The sequence below is a fragment of the Parasteatoda tepidariorum genome, chromosome 1, assembly GCF_982258835.1.
Source record: "Parasteatoda tepidariorum strain Cologne lab strain chromosome 1, Ptep-v5.0, whole genome shotgun sequence".
Classification (NCBI taxonomy): domain Eukaryota; kingdom Metazoa; phylum Arthropoda; class Arachnida; order Araneae; family Theridiidae; genus Parasteatoda; species Parasteatoda tepidariorum.
Window position 1 is genome coordinate 119767594 of NC_141755.1, and position 25713 is coordinate 119793306.

The following is a 25713-nucleotide window of genomic DNA, read 5'->3' on the forward strand; positions in this document are numbered from 1 at the left end:
ATTAACTCGTTTAATCACAAAACTAGGGAACAAAGCTAGGGATCTAGGAACATTCTTTCAAAATAGAAGAACATGAAAATATTTAGAGGAAACCAGTTCATTGTTACAAAAGTCGTATTTTAAAGCAAAATGCAGATATTTTAAGTTAGTTTTGCCACTATCTTAAGTTTACAGAAGTCAGAGTAGTGCAAAACTTAAATTTTGCTATCTAGACAAAAGAGTTATTGTTTCTGATGAATTCGTTCATGTTAAATCGAAAAAAAGAAATCAATTCCCAATTGATAGAACTAAAAGTTTAGAAGTTAATGTGGTTTGTTGAAAAAATAATGCAAATTTAGACTTGTAAATATTTAAGCATCTGACATAGCTGCCTGAGCAAGTGAGGTATTATCTGGTATGTAACATTTATTCTAAATAGAGCATGATCAAAAGAAAATAAATAATTAAAACAGTTGTTCTAAATCCAAACCAAGTTGCTAGAGTTAGACCAAAATTTGAAGATATTCAAAAAGTCAATGATGAAATAAAAAAATTCTCAAAGGATATCCAAACAGTCCAAAATGTGTTCAGCAGAAGACAAGAGTTTTAAAGGCTTTATGTTTTGATTTACACTTTTTATTGCATAGCTGTCTAGGGAAGTGGTTTGGAAAAGCAAAAAAGACAATACCCAAAATATAGATTTTATAATTTAGAATGAAAAACATAATTTTACCAATTTATGAGTTAAAAATTGCAATTTAAACACGTGAGATATAATATTCTGCATATTGTTTTATTCTGAATGTGATTTTTTTAAAAAAAAGAGCCAAGAATACAAAACTAGAAGCTTTACCTGTAAAAACTCTTAAATTACTATTTAAATAAATAAAATTAATTAATATACATCAGGCATTGCTATCAAATATGCTGTTGAATTCTGAATGCTTCATAGTTTGGAAGTTAAAAGGGTTTTTATGTAGAAATAGGTTTAACTCATTATTTAAACCTTTTATGCATGATAACCCTTATAACTACTAAATTGTTTATCCTATTCATTTAGGTTTTGATTTAATTCGATTTGGCATAAAAAAGAAAAGCCATACTTAATTTGCTAGATAATGTTTAAGTTCCCTCCACACCTTCCAGCTTACATATTATGCAACTTTTTACGACTTATTAAGATAATATTTCTTCATAATACAATTTTTTTTTTTTTTTTTGATATTTGGTTTTTACAACATCTTTTTTAGCAATCTTTGCAGTACTATGATCATTTTAAGTACTCAAGGAGCTTTTCTTTTGTGTTCTTTCAAATGCACAAATTTTTCAAAATGATTATTATCATCATCATTACTTTTTCCCATATCTCGTACCACTGTCAAGATAGGAACACAAATCTCCAGTTGGCATTTTAAGTAATATAATCATGTAGTACATAGCTATTTTACAATACATAGACAATCTAACAGCTGAAGACACCTTTAGCTGCAGCTGTTTGAAAACAAAAGTTAAAAGAGTGCACAGGCACTTGAACTTTTACAGTATAAACACATGTATTTATACTGTATTAAGTCATTGCTTTTTATAGAAACTCCCCTGATTTTGATATACTTTAATTAAAAAAATAAACATATGTAAGATACATGAAAAAATAAAAATAACGTATCATTTAAATGGTTTTATAATATCTGACATAAATCATTATGTAATAAAAAATATCCACTTAAGTTAGTGTTTGAATATGGATATTTAAGTTTAGAAGTCTAACAAAAAGATTTTCTAATAAAAATGAAGGGTTAGTCAATGTTCAAAAAAACTTTAAGAGAGAGAAAAAAAAGAAGAAAACTCTGCTCACAAACTCCCATTATTGCACGACATTCTTTTCTTTTAAAGGTTGATCTTTTTACAAAATAAGCTTATTTAACGAGTAAAATACACAGTTATTATAATTTTATATAGGAACATTTTCTTAATATTTTACTTATAATGATATGAACGATTATCCTGACTTGAAAATAATACACTACACCCGAGAAAAAATAAATTTAAACAAAGGAAAACAGAATATATGATACAATAAAGGCTTTGTAGTGGGTCAAGGACAAATTAAAGAAAAAATAAGGAGATTTTCTGGAACAGCAGACATATGCCAGACTAATTTTAAAAGAGACATACCGTAAACTAAAAAACATATAATTTGCTCTACCAGGGTGACCACTTAAATCAGATTTCAAATTTCCCTGATTTTTCCAGATTTTCCAGATAAAAATCTCAAAATTTCCAGGTTTTAGTTTCTTTATTCTAATAAAGTGTAGGATGTGGGTACAAGAAAAGTGTCTATATTAAAAAATATTTTATTCAAAATGTTATTTTTTTAACATATCTTGAAAAAAATAATTTATTTTGATAATTTGGCAAGATTTTTTATTCATTTTTTAATGTTTTGGTACAAAATTTTGAATCAAAAATCAATTATTGACCAACAAAAGTGTAAAATTAAATATTAGTATATAGTTAGTTCTTAAAAAAAAAAACTTTTTTTAAAATTAAAATATGTTATAAAAGGTCAAAATGAAATAGAAAAAAGTAGCAATAATGCAACAATTGTAACAATTTTTCGATAAATATTGCTGTTAGCGATTGTAAAAAAAATGTGTGATTGGTTGGTTTGCTGAGAAAAAGTAATTCACAGATTTCTTTTAAAGGGAATACAAAAGCTTTCAGAAAAAGAGTGCAATATAAAATCTATTATTGTTATTAAATTATAAACAACTAATTTTTGGAGAATTTTATAAAATTAAAAATACAAAAACATTTTGTCAAAATGGAAAAAAATTACCACGAAAGCATTGGAACACACTTAAGCCATAAATGGATTCAGCCCAAGGATAGAATTTAAAAACAGAAGCTAATATCCTAATCCCTTCTTCCACCTCCCCCACAATCTTTCCTAAATTGCACAGTCCATAGCGGTCAAAGGTTTTCACATTCGTTTAGCAACAGTGGGAGAATTTTCCGCTGCATTCTAGTTTAACAGATCTGTAATGGAGCAAATTTTGATGCAAGCAAAGTATTGCTAAGTTGATGATATTTCAACTGCTTGGAGATACATTTCCGTCTAAAAAAAGTGGGTATAATGGATGAAATAATTTAAATTAAGAAAATTAGTAAATAATTTAAATTAGTGAAATTAAAAATATTTCCAGCTCTTCTTTAAAATTCCCTGATTTTTCCAGGTTCTTATCCAAATTTCCCTGATTTTTCCAGGTTTTTTCCAGTATAAAAAAATTCCCTGATAATTCCAGGTTTTCCAGGTGGGTGGCCACCATGTCTACTTACATATAGTAAAGGTTTTCAAAAAAGAATAATAAAATATACTATTTTTATTTTCCAAATTACTTAAGAACAGAAAGTACACAGCAGTAGTTTTTATATTTCAATACACTTTATTAATGGAACATAGGACAATTTTTAAAAGTTTGAGATCAAATATAAACAACTGTATAGTGAAAATACTAGAATAATCCAAGTCATTATCAGATAAAAATAAAACATTTAATTTTTAAGCATTATATGATGCATACATGCAAACTATATTTTTGAGAGGAACTTATTTTATATCATACAAATTCACTATTTTAAAATTTGCTCATTTTTTAATAAAATGATTTACTATTAAATATCAAAACATTAGAATATTCTATTTCACGTAAAATTTATTCATGGTCAAAATTATAGTAAATAGAAGTAATTATTTTAATGATAGTTAATAGAAGTAATTATTTTAATATAAAAGTAAAAAGAAGTAATTATTTGAATAGTGCCTGAAACCTGAGCAGAACATTGGGGGGAGGGGGGCAACCTAAAAGGTATAGTTAAAACAAATTGATTCAACATTTTCATAAATTTAGGTTTTAATCTCGTGTTTTTCCAAAGCAAATTACATAAGACTATTAAACAAAAGCTTACAAGAATGTGATGATCCAAATTTTAATTAAATAAATGGTTTTCATGAATTAAATTTTTTTTATATGTATGATATACATTTTGTAGGATGGATAATAAGGAAAGAAAGTTATTTTGATATTTGAGGCATTACTTAGTTACTATATTAAAGTTAACTAATTTTATTTGTAATTAAGGCATTTCAATTCTTTCTCTTGTACCAAGAAATTTAGGATACCAAACTTGTACTATGTTAAAAGAAATTAAGCAGAATTTGAAATTAAGATTCTACTTAGTCCACTTTTCAAGTACCGAGAGAATATTACTTAAGATTTTAAGAGACAAATAATATTTTAATTCCTTAGCTTTAATCACAATTTCTTAAATACAGATTTAAGCACTAGCAAACCTATAAATAATTACAATCACAGCGAATAAATTAATATTCAAAATGATTTCAAGGCTGTAGACTAAAAAATCATTAGATATTTATACCACTTAAACTAAGACTTAAAGTTTCCCTGTAATTTGGCCTTTATAAACACATTTATTTAAGCGTAGTAGATAAAACGTGCCTAGCCAGATTTTTCAACAAAAAATAAGCACCTTTTAAGTACTTTTCAATCACTCAAAAAATATTTTTAATCATTTTCTAAAAGAAAAATCAAAATTATTATTTGTGCAGTAATAAAAGTAATTTTCTTCTATTTTTAAAGTTCTTAATTTATGAACAAAAAATCACTATAATTTATAAAAAAATTAAAAACTTTATATGATCATGATAAAATAACTAGTTTCTGATAAATATTGCAGAGAAAATTGCGAAAGTCATGTATTTTTTGTAATTTATAACAACAATCGATACAGCAAAGAAAAAAATCTCTTTTTAAAAGAAAGAACATTAAGTACCTTTTACATACCACCGAATATAAAAAAGCACTTTTAAGGTCATTTAAAAACTGTAAAACAAAAATTAACACCTTTAAGCACTTTTTAAAAATGCTACGTACCCTGACTTAGGTTACAAATAACATTTCTCACTAAAGAACATTAAAGGTTAATTGCAGTGGTATATGAGCTTTTATGGTATATAAGTTTCACTTAATCTTAAAAACGTTATGTGTTACTTTATTGAGGATAATTCCTGTCCCCCTAGCTTTCTTTCAGTAAATTGCAAGTGAGTAAAAAAAATTTTTTTTGTACAAACTATGATAACTTATTTTTATACACTATATAAAGAGTTTAATTTTAAAAAAAAATTGTTTTACAACTAATAGGGAAAACTATTGTTTTTTAATAATTGTGCCAACCTAAAATACACTTAAGAGGGAAATTCATTAGTGAATAAAGGATTGCAATTTTTTAATTATTTAAAAAACTTTTAACGTGCTTAATATGTTTTAATTCTATAATATTATTACATATGTTGTTTCTATTTTGTCAGATTTCAAACAATATTAAAATAAGAATGATATAGTTTAACAATAAGCACATAGTCAGTAAATATAATACAAAATTTTAAAATGAAAGAACAAGTTAAAATAATTTATCTTAACATGTTTAGATAACTTATGAATACATTTTGTTTTGTGTTCCACAGATAGTTTTGATTTAAAAACAAAATTCGTTAAAAAAATGATGAGCTGAAAACAACCCATATTTTCTCATAACTTAAATGTATTTTTGTTTTCATAATTTTAATTTGAAGTTTGCGTAACAAATTTTTTTTCCCTTTTTGCACCAATAAAACTTATTTTGCTCCTTTAAAAAAAGGGAAAAAAACTTTCTACATAATGCAGAAGTTAGCAATTTCAGTTTTAGTTATTTGTTGATATTTGTTAACTGTAGAGTAAACTGTCGATTAACCACAGAATTGAGTGGCCCACAAAGTGTGGATCAGCAAATTAGTGCATAATCCACAAAACATTTAAAAAAGACACATAACATCAATTTCTTTTTAACATAAATAATAAATCATTAAAAGTTTACAGGTTGTAGGCACAAAATATACTAAAATTAAATAACTTTTCATTGAAATAGCAATTAAAATATCTTCTATGTTATTTTAAAATGTTATTTATTAATAAGAAAAAAGTTGATTATTTTCTTTGTGCGTTTTTAACTTATTTATGTGAGGAAACAGTAATTACATTTTTCAAAGTAATAGCAATTTAAAACTGTAACTAAATTCTTGTTTTTTATGTTCTGTATTTTACTTACTTACATCATTTACTAGCATGATTCACTGTAAGTTAAATATTCAAACAAATGTAACACAATTAAAAAATGTCACTGTGTGCAGTGTTCACATTCCTCTCTAAAATGTATTTAAGAGAAATATAAAAAAAACTTTTTTTAAATTTTTCATCGAATAACAGTCTAAAAATCTATCAGTTATTTAAAATGTAACTAAAATTTACTGTAAACATAGAGAATAAGAACCTTAAGATAAATGTAAAACTTTACAGCTGTATAGGAAATTTTTTAATTTTCCCCCATCAAATATTGAAGTGTTGTTAATATAAAAAGAACATTCTTAGTGAAGAGAAAAATGAATAGCAAATCTAAAAACATTATTAGAGATCGATTCTGTAATGTTCTTATTTTAAGAATCTTGATAAAATTACTTATATAAAAAATTACACTTCTATATTAACTAGTATATCATTTAAAAAAAATATAAAATTTTTAAAAATACTGAAGAAAATTAAGCAAGTTGCTTGAGAAATATGGGCATATCTCATGCAGAAATAATTTATTTTGTTCTCTAATTATTTGAATCACAAAAATTATTAATTCAGTTTTTATAATGAGAGTGGAATGTATATATTCAATTGTATAAAATCTTGCTTTATAATAGATATTTTTCAAACTTTTGAGTGAATTCCATATAACAAAGTTCCAGAAAGTAAATTCCAGAGACAAAGGTTTTTTTTTTAAAACATGGAATTATGCAATACAGTAAAAGCTTTAAAGAGTATGGCATATAAAGAGAAATCTGCTATTACGACAATTCTTTAAGTAATCGTCAAAATAGTGATATTAAAAGTACAAGAATTATATATTTATAAGGAGTTAAAAATGTCTAGCATTCAATTATTGTGAAAAAAAGCTTTATCGATACAAAAAAGTGAAAAATTAATATCAATTCACCTTATTTAAATCCCATAGCCTTAACCTTTATGTTTATAAAATAAACGTGCGTAAGAAATTACCAGCCAAAATCATCTTCCACTTTAAGAAAGAAAAAGTCTTCTAATGCACATTATATATATATATATATATATATATATACTTAAAAAAATCATTAATTTTTAAATGCCATTCAGAAGTTATTTTCGCTAATTGTCTAATATTTATGCAACCATCTACTAAGAGCTACAAAAAATAATAATGATGTATAAAAAATAACAATGACAAGCTTTGTTTACATAAATGTGCGTAACAGTTAAGGTTAGCATAAGAAGGAGAAGAAAAAAAGAGCCTAACACTGGGGAGCTATAATCTCTTGTGTGTAATGTGTTCATTCATTTGATCATTTCTCATCAAATTTATTTGTAGAGATAAACGCAGAATTTATGAATTTAGTTATTTATCACAGAAGTTCAAGTTTATGACCAATTCTTTTCATTAAATAAAACTCCAAAAATCATAAAATTTAAACAATGTAATGAAATTAATTTTAGGTAATAAGTTAATTTTCTTTAATAAATCAGTATCAATTCCAAAAATATTTTAGCATAACATTATATACTTAGCCCTATATAATTTTCCTCAAAATAATACTATTTTCTTCAATATTTAAAAAGAAATTTGTTTATCTAACTTTAATAAACTCTGATTATAAAAATTCATTTTATCTATTATTTTGTAATCAATGAAAACTCACGGTATCCGACAGTAACAGCTGTAAAAAATTTCTAGTAGAAGGAGTTGTACTTAATGATACTAATGGGTAATTTAATAATGGATAAAATATGTTAGCAAGAGCAAAATGAAAAATTCATGAAATAAGCCCACATATTATTAGAAACTGTTTACGAATAATAGGAAGTAAATTAAAACAAAATAGTTTCATTTTTCTTAATTTTTTTTTTACTTGTTATGATGAGCATCCTCAGATCTCGGCAATCAACTCTGTTATCTTCTGAAATGATTATACACTTCCTCTCATTGTTTCTGTCAGCAATTATTCAGTACTGACAATCCAGGTAATAAACCACTGGTAAATTGGTTCTGGCTCCAGCCCCAGTCTATAATATTTCAAAACATAAAACACAATTCAATTTAAAAACAAAACAATAATATTTCAAAACATAAAACACAATTCAATTTAAAAACAAAACAAAATTATTTCTAAGTTCTTCATTTACATGCTATGGTTAGAATTATTGAAATGAAAACTGAGAATGAAAAAAGAGACAATGATTAACTTAAAAATTAAACTTAACAACTTTATTGAAGAAAGAAAATAAGCATAACAGCGACATCAATAGCACAGAGTTGTCTATATGCAGCGTTGCAGATCAAAGACTGACTGAAATAGATAGTTCTACAGAAAAAATTGACAGTTAATAAAGAATTTTGGGACTTTTCCCTTAATATGTTAGATATCAAAAATGCAGGCTTACGTGTTTTACCCTTATCACAGCCCCCACCCCACTTTGCATCGCTGTCAGAGAATCAAACGTATTTCACGTTCAACTTTGGAAGTTCTCTCATGAACTACTTTTCATTGTTTACTGCGATTGCAGCAGCGCCAATAATTTTCTTCATGTATATAGTTTATTTATTTTATTAATTTTTATTTAATAAAAGTATAATTAAAACGAAACAGTCTGATTCATATTATATACAACACACATAATTTTTAACTTAATTTGCTAACAGGAATGAAATGGAGATTATTGGCTAAAAAGTAAAATTGGAAGGTTTGGTACCATTAAAGCTCACTTAGTATCAGAAACTCTAGGACAACTGGTTCCAAGGCAATTCAAACAATCACACAATTAACTTATTATTTTAACTGTGTCAACATTGGAATGGATAAAACAAAACTGAATGAGTTTCTTATATACATAACTTTCATTAATTTAAAAATTTATTTCTTTTTTAGTACATATTTTATTATGTTTAATCCATTTTTTCATTAATAAATATTTCTGATAAAAATACTCTTTTTAAATAGTATAAAATAGTAACTTTTTAAATAATGTATAAATTTTCACACTTAAAATAATACAAAATGCAGCAAAAATATTTCATTACACATGCTTTTAATCCATAACTAATAAACAGAGAGAAATCAACATGCTATTTACATGGATGTGTTTTTTTAAAGTTAATTAATTGTATTCCAGAAAAGTTCATTAGTTTTCCTTTTCTTAATTATATTATCATTGAAAAAGTGACTGAGTGCTTTGAAACATTTCGAAAATGCATTTCTGAAATTACAAAATATTTACAATTACGAATTTAGATATTTTTTTGCCAATAGTGATATCTCTAAATATCTTCAATGAAATTGAAGATATATAGAGATTATGATATATAGATTTGTTTAAAAATGTTTCTTGTGTTTTGAAAAGTCAATTTATATTTTTTCACACAAAATACCTATATATAAGTATAATTTAAGGAGTTTAATTCTGCAGGTTTTATCACTTTTTTTACAAAATTGAAAGAAAAAAAATATTTTTCATAAGGCACAATATATGAAATAAAAGGAAACATTTTGGAGTAACTAGGAGCTTTTCCTTGTTATTTCAAAGTAAACCAAAAATGAGTTTAAAATTCAGAAATGTTTTAAATCACATTTAAAACATTTACTAAAACTCAACTGAATGAAAATGTTATGTAGAATTTGTAGTAATATTTAAAATTAAAAAAAATTCAAACATTTTTTGACATTGTTAAAAAAAATAATTCAAAAGTTTGTAAGACTTGAACATTTTCTATGAGCATAAAAGATTTCCCCAAAAGTTAGGAATCTTCCGGTGTTTTCATGAAAGCTGGCAGCTATGCAGTTTAAATTTTTTTTTTATACCTAGAGTTATTATGAAACATACAATGACTATTACCATACCATATCAGAATAGGATTTCTGTTTTTTTCTCCATTCAGCCATTCTTTAGCTGTTAGTGATGGAGTAGGTGCAGCAGTGTCAGGAACAAATCTTCTTGAAATTTCTCAGACTAATTAAAAATAAGTTTTGAATATAATTTATAAGTAAATATATAAAACCAGTTACAAAACCAGTTTTGATACTTAATGAATAAAATCCAAGAAATACCATTAAGACAAGCGACAATTACTATAAGACATCATGACATGAATACATTGCCAGGCAAAAGGTAAAACAGTAACTAGAATCAAAAAAGGAATTCTCTGTTCTAAAGTAGAACTTAAGAGAATTTCCAAGGGTAGTTACGAAGTTAGTTGTAAATATGTTGATTACAATATCTTTTTTTATTCTTTTGTGTTTATCATTTCCCACATGAACGAAAAAGGTAAACATATTTTTTTTCATATGAAAAAAAAAGGGAAATACTGTCAAACCTCATTAATGCAAATCACTTAGGGTGAAATATCGCTTTACATGAAATATATGTTAGGTCCCGGGAGTCAGCAATAAATTATTATTGTGTTTTACATAAAATTTAACATGAAAATTTCTTGCTGATTATCGCTTTACATGAAAGGTCACAACACAGATAAGAAGCATGTGCATAATGTGTGAATTATTCATTTTGAGGAATGCTATTTCTATTATCCACGTTTGTTAGGAGTAGCAGATGGGTAAATAAAGAAAATAGTTAAATAAAGTTATTAAAATTTTTAAGCTTATTCTAATTTGCTTGGTACACAAGCGTAGTATATGATATGTATTAACAGTACATAATAAATTGTGTTCATAATATATCCAATAAGATAAAATCTGGTTAACATAAATAATCATGTTGTGTTAACAAGGTTCGAAAGGAAATTTCGAGGAAGGAAATTCAAATTTAGAGGAGGAAAGTTTTTTCGATACCAGTTTTTAAAATTATTAAATGCTTTCTTTTAAGAAACAAAAGCATCCATAGTAATTAATGTGATATTTTACTAAAGGTATTTCAGCACTTCTAACGTCTAAGCACTACAGCCTGTTGTACATCAATCCTTCATTTTCTTCACCTGACATTAATCGAATACTAAGAATCTCCATCTGTTATAGATCTGGCTATCCTGTGGGTAACCTTTGTTTCTTTTCACTGTTTTCCTTGCTAAGTAGTTGGGGAAATTTGTTTTAGTAAAGTGATCGACCTTGTGCTAAACCCCCAAAGTTATCTTCGTACAGTATCTTCCCTCTGACCTGGGTTACTCTGCCTAAGCTACCCTAAGATAACGTCTCAGTAACCCCCAAACATTTCATAGTGAAAATAAGGCCGAGAGACATGCAAAATTTCATTGATTTTATAATATGCGATAAATTAGACATCATATGCATATTTTTTAGTACAAATCTATTTTTAGATTTATGAATATTCTTTTCCGAAAAGTGTAATAAAATGCCCTTTCGTTAAAATCTGTAAATAAATTTTTCTATTTATTTTCATTTACATATTTTTAACCCAAATCATATTATGTACTAGTTAGAGAGATAAAAATAAAATATAAAGTAATAGATAGGAACATATCAATATATCAGCCCTTCCCAATTAACATCCTGGCAACTCAAAAATTCGTATAAACATCTGTAGAACTATTCTTTTCAGGTAGAAAGTGAAAGTTTTTCATTATATTCAAGAAAGTTTAATTTCCAGATAGTTAAGTTCTCAATAATAACTCAATAGTTATAAAGCAGACTATCCATAAAAGTTATTAGATTTTCAAGCTTCTTATAATTTTGAAATTGATATACTTTTATATGAATTTTATAAGGATATTGTATCATAAATAAAAATAAATAATTTACTTAATATGACTTTTTAACAACTTACTTTTCTCGGCACAATCATATAAATCGTTTCACAGAGTGGTTTGACAGCATGCAGTTTGTAGAAACAAAATATTTCACATCGCAAAACATCCAGACCTCTTTCGGGCATGATTCAGAGGCCCCGCAGCGGGAAGCCTGTCAAAACTTGATATAAATAATGACACCAGGTAACGTAGTAACGTATGCTTCTGTCACCCTAAAATAATTAAAAAGAAAGACTTTGTTACGCAATTGAAAAACAATTAGTTTAAAAGTTATTTGTAACAAATTTATGTAAACAGATAAAATTTAATTTCATGCATAAAAATTATTAATGTATTGTTGCACTTATGCGAAATCAAATTTATACAACGCTATAATAAGTTTTCTTCTCATACATAATATGTTATGAATATTCGTTTTAGATTTAATTTAAATTAATAGCTTTATAGTGTATTATTGTTATTACAGAAAACCAAACTTTACTTCTTTTTTAAAATAAATGTTAAATGCCTTTATTTTCCTCATTTTTTCCCTTCAAGAAATGAGCTATTTTTTAAATACTTAAAATAAAAATAATTTTAATACTGTGTCAATATTTGTGGCATTCAATATTCTTCTAAGTTATTTATAAAATGTAATTTTCAGTAATCTAAAGTTAGCTCGTAAGAAATAAATAAAATAAAAAATTCAAAAAAATAGCAAATAAAATGTATGTTTTTTAACTAAGAAATTTTAAAATAAAAAGGGAACTATTAATAGGAAATTTGAGAAACTTTACAATAAAAAGGAAATTTTAGAATTTTTTTTTCTAATTCTTTAACAATTGTAGCAGGCTTTAAAATTTATCAAAATATTATGAACAAAACAGTAATTTAAGCACAGTTGCTAGAGAAAATAATTTTAACAAAATAATTTTACAAATCCTAAATGAATTCATATTTCTAAAATATACTTAAAGACATAGTTAATTATATTATTTTAACTAAACACTTTTCAGAAATTAAATATTTTTAATTTATAATTGATAATTAATGAAGCTTTTTTAATGGTTCAATATACCGTATGACAAATATTAGGCACAGTCATTAAATGCAGCAACAGCTACTTCATAAAATTTATTTGATGAAACTTAAAAAGATTATCCACAGCTGTAAAGTCATTAAAATTTTTATGGCATATGGTCCATTTTTGGCCCATAACATATTATAGCTAAAACAAAGATTTTGATGGCATTTGCATTTTTGGATACTTATGCAATATTAGAGAAAGTCTTTTAATTAATGGAGCATATTATTAGTTTTTGGGAAGCAATTTTCTTTTTAGAGCAAATGTATATATATTTTTTAATTTTAGGGTTCTTTTTTTTCTTTAAATTTTGAAAGTACAACTCTTACTTTACACCTTCCACAGAATTTAACTCCAGTAGACTATTCTAGTTATAAATAACTTCAAAGAGCTTAAGTTAATTTACAGCTGATACAAAAGTACAGTCTATTTAAATAAAAATCTGAACCCTCTAAATCTAGCCTTTTGTAGAAGTTGATTTATGAACTATGTTTGACGGTACACATGTATCAAAACAAGTTTTCTTTCTTTAATCTTTTGTTATTTTAGATCTTCATATTAATTTCAAAGTTTAATGCAAATTACATCTAATTTTTTCAATTGTTTAAATACAATTGTATGTTATATGAAATTTCAGGAAAGAAACCATGTCTCAGATTAAAATTTTTATTTAATTACAAAGGATTTATTTATTTCATTTTAAGAGCATTTAAGGTATGTTTTTCATGAGCATTTTTTATTAGAGAATTACTTTTAGAAATAACAGAAATAATTTGGTCATTTTTCTGAACATTAAAAGGAAGTATGACACTGGATCAAAAAAAAATAATATTTGAAACAAATCATGCTAGTATCAAACCATGAAATGAGTCAAAATTAATCTAATAAAAATTCAAGAAATTTTCTTTAACAAAATCATAACTCTTTACACCCTATGTTCAGATTTTGACAATTTTCTGTTTATCAGAAATTCTGCTATCATTATAATAAAAAATTATTATTTATAAACTGCTTACATACATTCCATACTTTCCCCCCAAAAAATGTTTACTATCTCAAGCGAAAAGGGAGTGGGAGTGAAAGACTATGCGAGGACTTACAATAATTGAGAAATATATACCAGAATCAAAGTCATATCCAAACAAGGGCTAGGGGGAGGGCGATTTCATAACGTTAAAAACTTTTGAGTGAGGACAGCAAAATAAAAAGGAGGGAAATATTGATGAAGATAATGAAGATTTTTTTCACCTAACTGTTTGACATGTTTCAAAGGTTACATTTTCTACAAAATTTTGAAACATTCCTTGTGGATGATTATAACCAAATGCGACAATTTAGTGTGATTGCCACAGATCTCTTATATCATAAAAAAAATTATAAATTTTATTAAACTTTGAATTAATACCATTATTGTTAACATGCAAAATGCAGCAAAAATATTTCATTACACATGCTTTTAATCCATAACTAATAAACAGAGAGAAATCAACATGCTATTTACATGGATGTGTTTTTTTAAAGTTAATTAATTGTATTCCAGAAAAGTTCATTAGTTTTCCTTTTCTTAATTATATTATCATTGAAAAAGTGACTGAGTGCTTTGAAACATTTCGAAAATGCATTTCTGAAATTACAAAATATTTACAATTACGAATTTAGATATTTTTTTGCCAATAGTGATATCTCTAAATATCTTCAATGAAATTGAAGATATATAGAGATTATGATATATAGATTTGTTTAAAAATGTTTCTTGTGTTTTGAAAAGTCAATTTATATTTTTTCACACAAAATACCTATATATAAGTATAATTTAAGGAGTTTAATTCTGCAGGTTTTATCACTTTTTTTACAAAATTGAAAGAAAAAAAATATTTTTCATAAGGCACAATATATGAAATAAAAGGAAACATTTTGGAGTAACTAGGAGCTTTTCCTTGTTATTTCAAAGTAAACCAAAAATGAGTTTAAAATTCAGAAATGTTTTAAATCACATTTAAAACATTTACTAAAACTCAACTGAATGAAAATGTTATGTAGAATTTGTAGTAATATTTAAAATTAAAAAAAATTCAAACATTTTTTGACATTGTTAAAAAAAATAATTCAAAAGTTTGTAAGACTTGAACATTTTCTATGAGCATAAAAGATTTCCCCAAAAGTTAGGAATCTTCCGGTGTTTTCATGAAAGCTGGCAGCTATGCAGTTTAAATTTTTTTTTTATACCTAGAGTTATTATGAAACATACAATGACTATTACCATACCATATCAGAATAGGATTTCTGTTTTTTTCTCCATTCAGCCATTCTTTAGCTGTTAGTGATGGAGTAGGTGCAGCAGTGTCAGGAACAAATCTTCTTGAAATTTCTCAGACTAATTAAAAATAAGTTTTGAATATAATTTATAAGTAAATATATAAAACCAGTTACAAAACCAGTTTTGATACTTAATGAATAAAATCCAAGAAATACCATTAAGACAAGCGACAATTACTATAAGACATCATGACATGAATACATTGCCAGGCAAAAGGTAAAACAGTAACTAGAATCAAAAAAGGAATTCTCTGTTCTAAAGTAGAACTTAAGAGAATTTCCAAGGGTAGTTACGAAGTTAGTTGTAAATATGTTGATTACAATATCTTTTTTTATTCTTTTGTGTTTATCATTTCCCACATGAACGAAAAAGGTAAACATATTTTTTTTCATATGAAAAAAAAAGGGAAATACTGTCAAACCTCATTAATGCAAATCACTTAGGGTGAAATATCGCTTTACATGAAATATATGTTAGGTCCCGGGAGTCAGCAATAAATTATTATTGTGTTTTACATAAAATTTAACATGAAAATTTCTTGCTGATTATCGCTTTACATGAAAGGTCACAACACAGATAAGAAGCATGTGCATAATGTGTGAATTATTCATTTTGAGGAATGCTATTTCTATTATCCACGTTTGTTAGGAGTAGCAGATGGGTAAATAAAGAAAATAGTTAAATAAAGTTATTAAAATTTTTAAGCTTATTCTAATTTGCTTGGTACACAAGCGTAGTATATGATATGTATTAACAGTACATAATAAATTGTGTTCATAATATATCCAATAAGATAAAATCTGGTTAACATAAATAATCATGTTGTGTTAACAAGGTTCGAAAGGAAATTTCGAGGAAGGAAATTCAAATTTAGAGGAGGAAAGTTTTTTCGATACCAGTTTTTAAAATTATTAAATGCTTTCTTTTAAGAAACAAAAGCATCCATAGTAATTAATGTGATATTTTACTAAAGGTATTTCAGCACTTCTAACGTCTAAGCACTACAGCCTGTTGTACATCAATCCTTCATTTTCTTCACCTGACATTAATCGAATACTAAGAATCTCCATCTGTTATAGATCTGGCTATCCTGTGGGTAACCTTTGTTTCTTTTCACTGTTTTCCTTGCTAAGTAGTTGGGGAAATTTGTTTTAGTAAAGTGATCGACCTTGTGCTAAACCCCCAAAGTTATCTTCGTACAGTATCTTCCCTCTGACCTGGGTTACTCTGCCTAAGCTACCCTAAGATAACGTCTCAGTAACCCCCAAACATTTCATAGTGAAAATAAGGCCGAGAGACATGCAAAATTTCATTGATTTTATAATATGCGATAAATTAGACATCATATGCATATTTTTTAGTACAAATCTATTTTTAGATTTATGAATATTCTTTTCCGAAAAGTGTAATAAAATGCCCTTTCGTTAAAATCTGTAAATAAATTTTTCTATTTATTTTCATTTACATATTTTTAACCCAAATCATATTATGTACTAGTTAGAGAGATAAAAATAAAATATAAAGTAATAGATAGGAACATATCAATATATCAGCCCTTCCCAATTAACATCCTGGCAACTCAAAAATTCGTATAAACATCTGTAGAACTATTCTTTTCAGGTAGAAAGTGAAAGTTTTTCATTATATTCAAGAAAGTTTAATTTCCAGATAGTTAAGTTCTCAATAATAACTCAATAGTTATAAAGCAGACTATCCATAAAAGTTATTAGATTTTCAAGCTTCTTATAATTTTGAAATTGATATACTTTTATATGAATTTTATAAGGATATTGTATCATAAATAAAAATAAATAATTTACTTAATATGACTTTTTAACAACTTACTTTTCTCGGCACAATCATATAAATCGTTTCACAGAGTGGTTTGACAGCATGCAGTTTGTAGAAACAAAATATTTCACATCGCAAAACATCCAGACCTCTTTCGGGCATGATTCAGAGGCCCCGCAGCGGGAAGCCTGTCAAAACTTGATATAAATAATGACACCAGGTAACGTAGTAACGTATGCTTCTGTCACCCTAAAATAATTAAAAAGAAAGACTTTGTTACGCAATTGAAAAACAATTAGTTTAAAAGTTATTTGTAACAAATTTATGTAAACAGATAAAATTTAATTTCATGCATAAAAATTATTAATGTATTGTTGCACTTATGCGAAATCAAATTTATACAACGCTATAATAAGTTTTCTTCTCATACATAATATGTTATGAATATTCGTTTTAGATTTAATTTAAATTAATAGCTTTATAGTGTATTATTGTTATTACAGAAAACCAAACTTTACTTCTTTTTTAAAATAAATGTTAAATGCCTTTATTTTCCTCATTTTTTCCCTTCAAGAAATGAGCTATTTTTTAAATACTTAAAATAAAAATAATTTTAATACTGTGTCAATATTTGTGGCATTCAATATTCTTCTAAGTTATTTATAAAATGTAATTTTCAGTAATCTAAAGTTAGCTCGTAAGAAATAAATAAAATAAAAAATTCAAAAAAATAGCAAATAAAATGTATGTTTTTTAACTAAGAAATTTTAAAATAAAAAGGGAACTATTAATAGGAAATTTGAGAAACTTTACAATAAAAAGGAAATTTTAGAATTTTTTTTTCTAATTCTTTAACAATTGTAGCAGGCTTTAAAATTTATCAAAATATTATGAACAAAACAGTAATTTAAGCACAGTTGCTAGAGAAAATAATTTTAACAAAATAATTTTACAAATCCTAAATGAATTCATATTTCTAAAATATACTTAAAGACATAGTTAATTATATTATTTTAACTAAACACTTTTCAGAAATTAAATATTTTTAATTTATAATTGATAATTAATGAAGCTTTTTTAATGGTTCAATATACCGTATGACAAATATTAGGCACAGTCATTAAATGCAGCAACAGCTACTTCATAAAATTTATTTGATGAAACTTAAAAAGATTATCCACAGCTGTAAAGTCATTAAAATTTTTATGGCATATGGTCCATTTTTGGCCCATAACATATTATAGCTAAAACAAAGATTTTGATGGCATTTGCATTTTTGGATACTTATGCAATATTAGAGAAAGTCTTTTAATTAATGGAGCATATTATTAGTTTTTGGGAAGCAATTTTCTTTTTAGAGCAAATGTATATATATTTTTTAATTTTAGGGTTCTTTTTTTTCTTTAAATTTTGAAAGTACAACTCTTACTTTACACCTTCCACAGAATTTAACTCCAGTAGACTATTCTAGTTATAAATAACTTCAAAGAGCTTAAGTTAATTTACAGCTGATACAAAAGTACAGTCTATTTAAATAAAAATCTGAACCCTCTAAATCTAGCCTTTTGTAGAAGTTGATTTATGAACTATGTTTGACGGTACACATGTATCAAAACAAGTTTTCTTTCTTTAATCTTTTGTTATTTTAGATCTTCATATTAATTTCAAAGTTTAATGCAAATTACATCTAATTTTTTCAATTGTTTAAATACAATTGTATGTTATATGAAATTTCAGGAAAGAAACCATGTCTCAGATTAAAATTTTTATTTAATTACAAAGGATTTATTTATTTCATTTTAAGAGCATTTAAGGTATGTTTTTCATGAGCATTTTTTATTAGAGAATTACTTTTAGAAATAACAGAAATAATTTGGTCATTTTTCTGAACATTAAAAGGAAGTATGACACTGGATCAAAAAAAAATAATATTTGAAACAAATCATGCTAGTATCAAACCATGAAATGAGTCAAAATTAATCTAATAAAAATTCAAGAAATTTTCTTTAACAAAATCATAACTCTTTACACCCTATGTTCAGATTTTGACAATTTTCTGTTTATCAGAAATTCTGCTATCATTATAATAAAAAATTATTATTTATAAACTGCTTACATACATTCCATACTTTCCCCCCAAAAAATGTTTACTATCTCAAGCGAAAAGGGAGTGGGAGTGAAAGACTATGCGAGGACTTACAATAATTGAGAAATATATACCAGAATCAAAGTCATATCCAAACAAGGGCTAGGGGGAGGGCGATTTCATAACGTTAAAAACTTTTGAGTGAGGACAGCAAAATAAAAAGGAGGGAAATATTGATGAAGATAATGAAGATTTTTTTCACCTAACTGTTTGACATGTTTCAAAGGTTACATTTTCTACAAAATTTTGAAACATTCCTTGTGGATGATTATAACCAAATGCGACAATTTAGTGTGATTGCCACAGATCTCTTATATCATAAAAAAAATTATAAATTTTATTAAACTTTGAATTAATACCATTATTGTTAACATTTTTAAATGATTTTACACGTTTAAAAATTTACACATTTTTTAATGTTTTAGAATGAATGATTTTAAAAATTACATGTGATTAAAAATGTATGCAAAGTTTCAAAAACCATTTTCCTGGCATGTCACTAGTGATCTTTTCAATAATTGCTGCTTTTCAATAGTGCATACATGTCTGCCTGATTTTTTATTTCTTAACTGCAAAAGATCTTTCTGAACATGGAATGATTGCCAAAATAATTTTTAAAAATAAGTTTTTCAGACAATTATTTGTCTACCAATAAAAAACTCTCACCCTGCAAGATTAAGAGTGTTTTTGGAAACTCTTTTACAAAGAAAAAGAAGGAAAAAAAAGCTATAGCCTCAACATGATAAACTAAATATTTTTTTCAAGTCCACAAAATAAATGTAAATATTTTATTCCACTCAAATACATTTTAAATATACATACATTTAGATATACATTTTAACGAAAACGATTTTTTTTAAAAGTATAACTGATTATATTTAAAATATTTAAGTAATCGTTGTGAAAATTCCAGTAACTAAAATAAAATATTAAAATCATTGCACATTTTATATACTTTAATTGCAAACAAGATTTTTTTTCTTTCAAAAAGATGTTTTATTTTTATTTAAATTCATCATTAATTTGATTCAAAGTACAATTTTTTCTATAATATCATTCGAAATCCAAATAAAAGTGTGTGTAAACTCAAGGGTGTAAGCTCGAGTTGTGTTGTAATTATCATGTTTGTAAATATTCAGGAAACCTGGAAAGTAATGACGCTTCGGCACATTGAATATTCGATAGTCTTAAAAATCCCTTTTTTTACAATCCGGAATTGAAGGGTTGTTGATAACGAGGGTGAATACATTTTTGATTAAAAATAAAATCTTGGTAACAAATATCAAGTGCATCGAAATGACATTACTTTCAGATCTCCCTAATATTTCATGAATTTAAAAGTTGTTTAATCCAGATGGGCGGAAACAACCAATGTAAGTATTACAGTACTGACATTCGTACTAAAATATACATCGATTGATTGTCTGAAATCTAAAGTAGATGATTACATGATGTTTTTGTTAAGTTATTAAAATAGTTTTCAGAAGTTCAATTTGAAATGGGGGTACGCAAAGCGATAAACAAACCCTTATTGTGATGTAAATATAATCTAGACAATTCTTATCATACTAGTTATCATACTAGTTTCCATACGAGTTATCATACAGTTTCATCTAAAGGGTACGATTTCTTTTCTGTTCATGGTCAAAAATACTGTGAAAGGTGATCTAAAAAAAATGGGCGTATAGTACTAAAAGTGTATTGCAGAAGTTAGAGAAATGCGAAATGTAGAGAAGATTTGTCACTATATTTTCTGCAATTCTATTAAAGTCTAAACTTCTACTGCGAAAAAAAAAACTTAAAATAAGAGCTTAAATAAACTTAAAACAAAAAATAAGAATAAAAGTAAGCTGGAATTAAAAATAAAACATAAATGAACTTAAATAAAGTACACGACAATTCTGCGAACTTAACAAGTAAAATAATCGAAGTAATGGATAAAATTTATGACTAAAGGTCACGGAAAGTAAAATTCAATAACAATTACCACATATAAATTAAAATCACAGATAACATATCTTAATGTTAGTTTTCTTAAAAATAATTTTCTTTTAAAAAAATTTTTAAATTTAATTTGTCTAGAAAATAAAAAGTTGTTATGACCTTTAATTTATTGATATTTGACCGAAGTAATGCAGAAAATTTTACTTTCCTTATTTCAATAAATTTTTCTGCTTATGTTACATACAGTCTTTGATTTTTTACTGCTAAGCTGCGCACTATAAAAAGTATAAAAAGAAAACTAAAAAAAAATCCTATATTTATTTTATATGCTATTTCCAATTTTGAAAAAAAAAATTTAAAAAAAAAAAAAAACATTTTTGATGTTATTTCATTGCTATACAAAAGGTATGCATAATCATAGTACCTTTTCTTATGTCAACCTTATTCCTTATGTCACAGGTCCTGGGCTCGATCCTTCAGTGGGTCGATAAATGAGTACCAAGCATGCTTGGGAACTAAACACTGGGTGTTCGGCGTTCGGCTGACCACCTGACCGGAACATCTGCTCCTGCGCCCCAGAGTCCAAGGTCAAGAAAACTGAGATGGGCACAGTAGGCCTTGGCCCTCTATGGGCTATCGTGCCACTGAGTGAGCTTAAACAATTAATTTCTTGAATTTTTGGTGGTCAGCCAACAATTATCTATTCAGAATTCAACTAAATTATTTACACTAAATTAATTTATACATTTTATGAGATATTAATCCTTAACTTTTGTAGAGATGAAAAGCAAACTCTTTCTCTTTGAAGTTGTAGCAAACTTTTTATCTTCTTCCTTATTTTATGACTCATTTTAGTTAATTTTTACATGAAAGATTTTAACTAAATTTCTTTATGTATAGTGTGCAAAATAAAAGGACAACCCTGAATAGCTTTTGATTTAATATGATCGGATCTTCACCTTTTAGGACTCACTCTTAATGGTTCAAGAGGGTGACCTCAAATATGCGGATTAATTAGTGCAGACAATATTTTAAGTCACACGCGTAAATGTATTTTCTCTGAATAAACATTTTTTTTTTTTTTAGGGTTTTGAATTTCAGAACTCTAGAATATAGGATCTAGCGGCATTCTGGAAAATATAGTCCCAATAGTCTAGTCAAGAGACACGTCCAAAGTTTGAACCCCTTAATGTTAATTTTACCATTTGTGTATTTCACCTTCAGTCTGAGAACTTTTTAAGCGAATTGAAAAGTTTTTGCTTATAATTATAAATTTTTTTTTTATTAAGATTCCATGCAAAATATAACTTTGCATAATAAATATAACATGGACAGAACAACTTTTAGTTCACAATTTTAGCAATAGATAAGTCCATTTAAATAATAATACTTAGTGAGTATTTATTAGTTTTTGTTATTTAATTTAATGATAATCGAAAAAAATTTTAACAATAAGACATACAATTTTTTACATCGTTTTTAAGAATGTATTTTTGCATTACAAATTACAATATTTGAGCGAAATTGGTCCAATGGTTCCTGAGAAATCGAATTTTAACTATACAAAGTTTTCAAAAGATGATTTCTCAGAAACCATTGGACCGATATCACTCAATTGTTGTACTTTGCCCTTTAAGATTACATTCTTTAAAATAATGTAAATAACTATATACCTTACACAAGAGTTTTTTTACTATTAAGTAAAACAATAAAAAATAATAAATACTCACTAAAATTTATTTTTTGCATGGAATTATCTGTGTCTAAACCGATTTTATAATTGTGTCCAAGAATTTTTTTAATTTGCACAAAAATTTCTGGTCATATGGAGAAATATGCAAAAAGTAAAATTAACATTAAGGATCCAAGTTTTTATCATCATATTTCTCCTTCATTTTGGCAGTCAGCAATTCGAATTCATCAGGAAAAGGGTGCGTTTGTTCAGAGAAAGTATGTTTTTGTGTCTGATTTCTTAACTCAAAATATCATTTGCACAAATTAATTACCATATTTGAGGTCATCCACCCAAACCATTAAGATTGAGTCCTAGAACGTGAAAATCCCATCATTAGATCAAATATTATTCAGGGTGCTTTGTTGATTGATTTGCGCACTGCAGATTAGGTAATTTTTCTATGGATTTTTAAATTTTGTGGTATTTAAAATTTTAACTTTCATGTTTGAGGCTAATAACTAAACTCCTAACTCCTAATAATAAATTCCAAAAAAACATGTTTTTTGACAAAGTTATTGTCAAATAAAAAAAAAGTTTTTTTTTCAGAATTTAATGATTTTTCAGCAATTATAATGAATTTTAGTGTAATTATAATATGATATGAAAATTTTTTAATTAAAATAAATTAAAATTTAATATTTCTCGATAATATTATTTCATAATTTATTATAAAAATTTTAACTTTTTTTTTGGAAAATATAATGGTGAAATAAGAATCAACGTACAATGTACATACATGTACATACAACGTACAATGTACATACATTTTTGTTTTCAAATTTTTTCTGAGAAAAATACGAAAAAATAAATTTTAAAATATTAAATTGTAAACGTTGATTCTTATTTCATTATTATATTTTCCAAAAAAAAAAGTTAAAATTGTTATAATAAATTATGAAATAATATTATCGAGAAATATTAAATTTTAATTTATTTTAATTAAAAAATTTTCATATCATATTATAATTACACTAAAATTCATTATAATTGCTGAAAAATCATTAAATTCTAAAAAAAACTTTTTTTTTATTTGACAATAACTTCGTCAAAAAAACACGTTTTTTTGGAAATATTTTTTTAAATGAAAGCTAAAAGTCCAAATTTTTCAATGGTATAATAAAAATTAACAATATCTAACCCCTTTGTGCCCGTACATCGCGTCAAACTTCACAAAAAATTAATACAATTTTCTATGATTGTTTAGAGTGTAATTATACATAGTTGCAAAATATATTAATTAAAAACAATTAGAGTACATAAAAGTAGATATTTTAAGCTTCAAAATGAGATAAAGCAGAAGCATTTTTGATCATTTTTAAAGAAGTTATGACACTTTGAATTTTGCCATTTTTTTTATAAGTTTCTAGGTGTACTGATACTTTTGAGCGGCACTGTATGTTTCGTGCCTCTTATGGAAATCAAGGCATTTGAGTTTGGATAAGCATTTATACAACAGTATGGAATTGCATGAGAACAAATGAAGATGATCTTATTTTCCAACTAGCCTCACATTATACATTAAAATATTTTAAGATCTTTCTTAACACAAAATTCAAAATTACAATACCACCGTAGCCAGTTATTACCAATTTCCCAGATCTTACCAATTTATGGATATTAAAGAAAAACTAAAAGAAGTTGCTCTAATAAAAAAAGTTGAACTAGTAAAAAGCAATATGACCAGGGTTCGCCAAGTAAGTCAACTTTGAAAAAACCCGCCCAGGTTTTATTGGGTGGGCCCACCTTGAAAAAACCCATTTGGTGGGCTTTTTCACAAATTGTTTTTTTAAAATTTGGTTGAAAAAGAATTATCTCCTGACACTATCATTGGACACTGCTTGGAAGTTAACAAATATTTTAGAAATGTGCATCAAGCACATGGATGGGCAAATGAAAAAAAACTGCTTGATGCTCCTTTTACCAAATGATACTAGGTGGGGTTCATATTGTGACTGCGTAAAAACTTTTGCCAACAATTATCATAAATATCAAGAGATTGCCTTTGAGCATCAAAATGAATCTAATAATAATATGTCAAAAATATTAAATAATGTTGGGCTTAACCAATAAACTATCAATTTGGAAAAACAGATATCAATTGTTTCTGAAGCTTTAAAAAAGCTTCAATCAGAAAACATTTCAATTTCAGAAGCTGTTATGAATTAAATTACTATCATGTGATGGAGTGGAACCCCATAAACATTTCGTAAAAAGATTCCATCAGGCTGTTCAGTCACCTCATTTGTTAGCAGAAAACTGTCTTTCTGAGCATCATCCAGAATTTCTGCCAGATGTTATGGCATTCAAAATTACGAATCCTGAATACTTTCCAAAATCAATGATGCTTAACACCGTTATTCTACAGTTTTTATCAAAAAATAGTGGTAAATTATGGCGAAAAAAATGCCACATTTGCACAAAATTTCTGGCAATTCTTTTTTCTTTACACTCAGCACCAGCAGTCTCTGTCTCTATCAAAAGACACTTTTCAACTTTCAGTTTGGTGTAGAGTAAACTATGAAATAGATTAGGAATAGATAAAGCTACAAAACTCCTAAAAGTGTATCACCACCTAAGAGAGAAATGTAGACACTTTGAATCTGCTGTATGATAATAATAATAAATTAAAAAAAGGATCTTTTTTTAAGTTAACTCTTAACATCTGCTGACAATTTTTAACTATTTGGAGAAAGTTTATCACCATTAAGAAAACAGTTAAAAATTAAAATATTACTTTTAAGATTTTTTAAATATTATTTTTAAGATTTTATTTGAATATAATTTATTTCGTTTCTTTTAATCATGTTTAAAAATATTGAAAACAAATG

At 26.0% G+C, this 25713-nt stretch overlaps 1 long non-coding RNA gene and 2 pseudogenes across 5 annotated transcripts in view; all 3 read right to left on the bottom strand.

The window, feature by feature from the left end:
• LOC147816797 (uncharacterized) overlaps window positions 1-9715 on the bottom strand; it is a 19809-nt gene extending 10094 nt beyond the window's left edge. The window contains exon 1 of one of the 3 annotated variants that reach the window (XR_015429148.1): window positions 8024-9715. This is a non-coding gene — a long non-coding RNA (uncharacterized LOC147816797). Of the gene's footprint in view, window positions 1-2818; window positions 6549-8023 lie in introns of those variants that run through there. The other 2 variants (XR_015429149.1, XR_015429147.1) reach the window with 2 other exon arrangements.
• On the bottom strand, window positions 8107-12092 carry LOC147816798 (coronin-2A-like; annotated as a pseudogene). Its single transcript, XR_015430262.1, has 3 exons — window positions 11907-12092; window positions 9993-10118; window positions 8107-8177 (listed from the first exon to the last, which is right to left on the bottom strand). The product of XR_015430262.1 is annotated as a coronin-2A-like (transcript).
• Window positions 12044-25713, bottom strand: part of LOC147816799 (coronin-6-like) — a 21154-nt pseudogene continuing 7484 nt past the window's right edge. Inside the window, exons 3-5 of the transcript XR_015430263.1 lie at window positions 17115-17309; window positions 15218-15326; window positions 12044-12101 (exon numbers count right to left, since the gene is read on the bottom strand). The product of XR_015430263.1 is annotated as a coronin-6-like (transcript). The remainder of the gene's footprint in view (window positions 12102-15217; window positions 15327-17114; window positions 17310-25713) is intronic.